The sequence below is a fragment of the Pseudophryne corroboree genome, chromosome 8 (genome assembly GCF_028390025.1).
Source record: "Pseudophryne corroboree isolate aPseCor3 chromosome 8, aPseCor3.hap2, whole genome shotgun sequence".
Classification (NCBI taxonomy): Eukaryota; Metazoa; Chordata; class Amphibia; order Anura; family Myobatrachidae; genus Pseudophryne; species Pseudophryne corroboree.
The window spans coordinates 423,975,774-423,979,806 of record NC_086451.1 but is presented as its reverse complement, the minus strand read 5'-3'; the positions used below and the strand labels follow the sequence as shown (position 1 = coordinate 423,979,806).

Here is a 4,033-nt window from a genome sequence, read left to right as displayed (position 1 = left end):
GCCACTTCGCAATACATTCGGAGGCTCTCTGAACAATATTGCCCTGGCTGTCATCTCAACTTCCCTGGACGACCATCTGTACAGAGCTTCAAATGGACATATTCAGAAATATGCATATTCTCTGTTCCAGCACCATGTACGGTACGACAAATACTTGACGTGGGCCAATCGTGTGAACTTTGATGGTTCCAAGGGCAAACTTCCGCTGCCCAAAAATCTGGTACATGACATCATGGCTAGGTGTGAACGCCGCGTGAGGATTGGTGATCCAGAAAAGAGGAAGATAAGGGATACCATAAACTCTGTGCTGAGAACGAAGAGGAAAATGACTTGGAAGCTCGACTATGATGAAACCAGATCATTACCTACCTCCTAGCTTCAGCACATCAGCTTCACACAGCTGAAGCTAAAAAATTGTGTCAATGTACCTGTATGACCTGTACATTTTCTGGGGCTGCATGCACTGTGCTGAATCCACTTGGAGCAGCTCGGTTACTCAAAGGGGAGTGCATGAACTTGGCTCACCACATTCCTGGTAATGAAAGGGCCTGTTACAAGTTGCCCCTTTTATTCCTGTTGATTTTTTGGGCGCTGCTGTATCTATCCAGTAGCAGCCGAGTCCATTGTGCTGTGTCCATCTGGGGCCTTGGGCTGCGTTTCCATCCAGGGGCTGCTGTTGTCAGTCCTCTATTCTGGTGTCCGTATGCGACAGTGTTAAAAAGCAAAAGACAAAAACGAAAAATAATTCAAAAAAGCAAAACCTAAAAATAAAGTACAAAAACCATTACCCCGCACCACCACCACAAAAAAATAAATTATAAAAATGTTAAAGTTGATATTGTTACTGTATTTGTGCTGTTACCTTTTGATTAAAGTACCGTACAGTATGTGTGATGTTGGCTTTATTACAATACAGTACAGTATGTGTGATGTTACATGTTCCAAATGATTTTGTCCGTAAATAAAGTGTTTCTTAAAATAAACATGACGTGGTTTCCAATGTTTGTATTCCCAACTTCCTGTACTGTATAAATTAGTACTACTGTATGATGGGAATTCAATTAAGAGTGGTATACTGTATGTAAAACAACTTGGTTAGGCATCTTGCATTTCATATTTTAATAAAAACCACAGGAAACTTCTATTTTTAAAAGTTTATTGAAGAAAAAAAAGGTGTTTTTTTTTAAATAAAGTTTGAAAGTTAATTAAAACAAAAAAGTAGTTTGTTCTTCGTTACATTCTTTTCTTGTGTATATAGATATCTGTGGGGGGAAAAAAAAAAAAAGTATTAAAGTAAAGACACTCATGTTCATTTGTTTTCCAAGAAAATTTGTGGAACCACACAGCCCAGCAATAAGTCATGCTGGGCTGTGTGGTTCCACAAAAGGCATGCGGTACAAAGTGAAATAGTGGTGTCAGTGGTCAGCACTTTGACACGCTAACATTTGTGGAACCACACAGCAATGGCTGACACACATAAAATGGCTGACACACACAAAATGCCTGACACACACAAAATGCCTGACACACACAAAATGCCTGACACACACAAAATGCCTGACACACACATGCTGGAGTGAAAACACATGTTTGCCAAACAGTCGACAGCACATGTCGGCCAGATGGCCGACCAAACTTGCTCCAAATCACCCCAAACTGGCCAGAAAGCACCCCAGCACACTCAGGAGGTACTGTACACCACAGCTAAATTAGGAGAGAATTTCATTACAAACAGCCAGATCTTGCAGATTATCTGCCAGATAATTGTATGGTGTACAGTATGCCTATCTTATACAGTAGAAAAAGATACTATACAATGGAGTACAAGAACAAAAATTTTTATTAAATAAAATTAAATTAATCTTAATAAAACATTAAAAAAGTGGTCCACTAAGAGGTGGACCACCACCCGCAGGAGCTGGATGGCACGCTGCAACTGTTCTGTGGGAAAAAAAGGACAGTATTACAAAACAAATACTGAATACTTTACAGTGTAGTAATGGCAATACAGTACTTTACTCTATATTAGACAATATTGTTATTTACAATGTACAGTACTGTATTGTCAGTACAGTAAATCAAACACTACTGTATGCTGTCGAGGTAATTTAAACATTGCTTTAGTTTACCTCTTGTATAAGTGGGCTACTGCCTGCCCGCTTCTGGGCCAGCCCACCTATCTTGCCCCTGTCTGGGGCCCCCATAAATAATTGGCACTATATTGGAGAAAAAAAAACATTTAGTCACATTCAAATAGTAAACAATTATTACTGTATACTGTAGGTACAGTATTATACTGTATTGCTGGTATTCAAAATATAAAGTACTGTACAAGAGTTTAGCTTCAATAGGTCATAAACAAATTGTCAAAGGAATTAAACACCACAGTACAAATACTGTAGACATTTACTGTATGTATTAGCAGTCATGACATTTCATGACCGCTTCAGAAAAAAGAGGGTTACAGTACTGTAGGTGGTGTTGTAGGGAGTACTATCCATAATAGTGGACTGTACTCAGAGCCAGCCATAAATAATATGATTCCCTAGTCAAGTTTTTGGATGCTGCCCCCTTGCACAGATGCTATTTCCGCCTCTGAGCCTGTACCCCTTTCCCAGCACCATCACCCCTCAACCATAGCAGTCCTCATTTTGGTGCTCCTCCAACTTACTGTACTGTATGTTTAAAATAGCAACAGTGTGCACATTCGGTGTGCATCCCAAAACGGTGCATGTTCTTGCTGGGAAGGGGCAAGGCCACACAGTAATTCCCTAATCTGAAATGACGCCACACAGTACTGCAACTTTATTCACAACATATCATGCAATAGTGTCTCTTTTTCTCGTTACATCATATGATAGTACCACATTACTCCTCAAAGTATTCCCACTTATTCACATTGCATCACATCATATTGCTCTTTGTTCACATTAGACCACACAGTAGTGCCCTTGCTACAGTATATGTTACACAACAAAGTACTGTATACACATAATGCTGCACATTAGTAATGCATTTTGTATGCACAGAATATACTGTAGGCATGCTGCATATCATATTAATCAGCAGAAGCTGCTTGTGCCCCTGGGCATTTGGCAAGTATGCCTATGCCTAGGGCAGGCTCAGACTGGAGATCAGTACGTAATCCCGCTGGACGGGATCCCGGCAGTCAAAATACAGACGCCGGAATCCCGACCACACAATCCCGACAGGGGCGGCGAGCGGAAAGCAGCCCCTTGCATGCTTGCTTCGCTCGCCACGCGGTGGGCACGGTGCCTCGCTACGCTCTACACACTATTATATCAGTAGTCAGGAAACGCAGCATGCATTTGTGGAGTGAAGAGGGTGAAAAAGGAGAGAAAGTACAGTTTGTACTGTAAGGTTATGTCAGAGGGTGTGAAGATGATCAGCTCAGTGTTATACATGTTACAGTAAGTTAGAATACAGTACAGTGCATTATGTATTTCTATTTTATTACCAGGTGTCTCCTCCACTGGTTGGCGACGGACTGTAAAAAGATAATACAGTACAGTTAGTCATATCAGTTTGACTTAAAATAATGTTGGAGAAAAAAAAATACTGTAATTACAGTACCAACTATTGCTACTGTACAGTATATTTACCAAAAATGTATTCTGGCTCGTCGTCTGTGGGTAAAAGAGAAGAATATTATAAGATACAGTATACAGTAAAAAGTATAGTAATAGTACACTAGTGTCCAGGCCCAGTGTCAGGTGGGTAAAAAAAGGTATGCTTGTGACAGGCATGGTGATTCCAAGGGACCCCACCGAGACCATCAGAAAATTTGTGAGTGACCCGTATGCCGGTGATTATGACTAGAATAAGGTAGCAACTCTTTTTTCTTTTGAATTATGTATACTGTACAGTACTGTATGTGCATATTGTACAGTACACTTAAAATATTTAGCAGTTACTGTAGTGGTAATTTTTGGGATGACAGTATTAGCATACTGTAAGCATCCAACTGAGGCCCCCAAACAGATGCCGCCACTAGGTACAGTACGTGCCTCTC

At 40.5% G+C, this 4,033-nt stretch overlaps 1 long non-coding RNA gene across 1 annotated transcript; it reads right to left on the bottom strand.

The window, feature by feature from the left end:
* Positions 1-1,822: 1,822 nt before the first annotated feature.
* On the bottom strand, positions 1,823-3,650 carry LOC134947898 (uncharacterized). The gene is made up of 4 exons (XR_010182845.1): positions 3,624-3,650; positions 3,479-3,508; positions 2,130-2,216; positions 1,823-1,941 (listed from the first exon to the last, which is right to left on the bottom strand). It is a non-coding gene; the product is annotated as an uncharacterized LOC134947898 (long non-coding RNA).
* Positions 3,651-4,033: the final 383 nt, after the last annotated feature.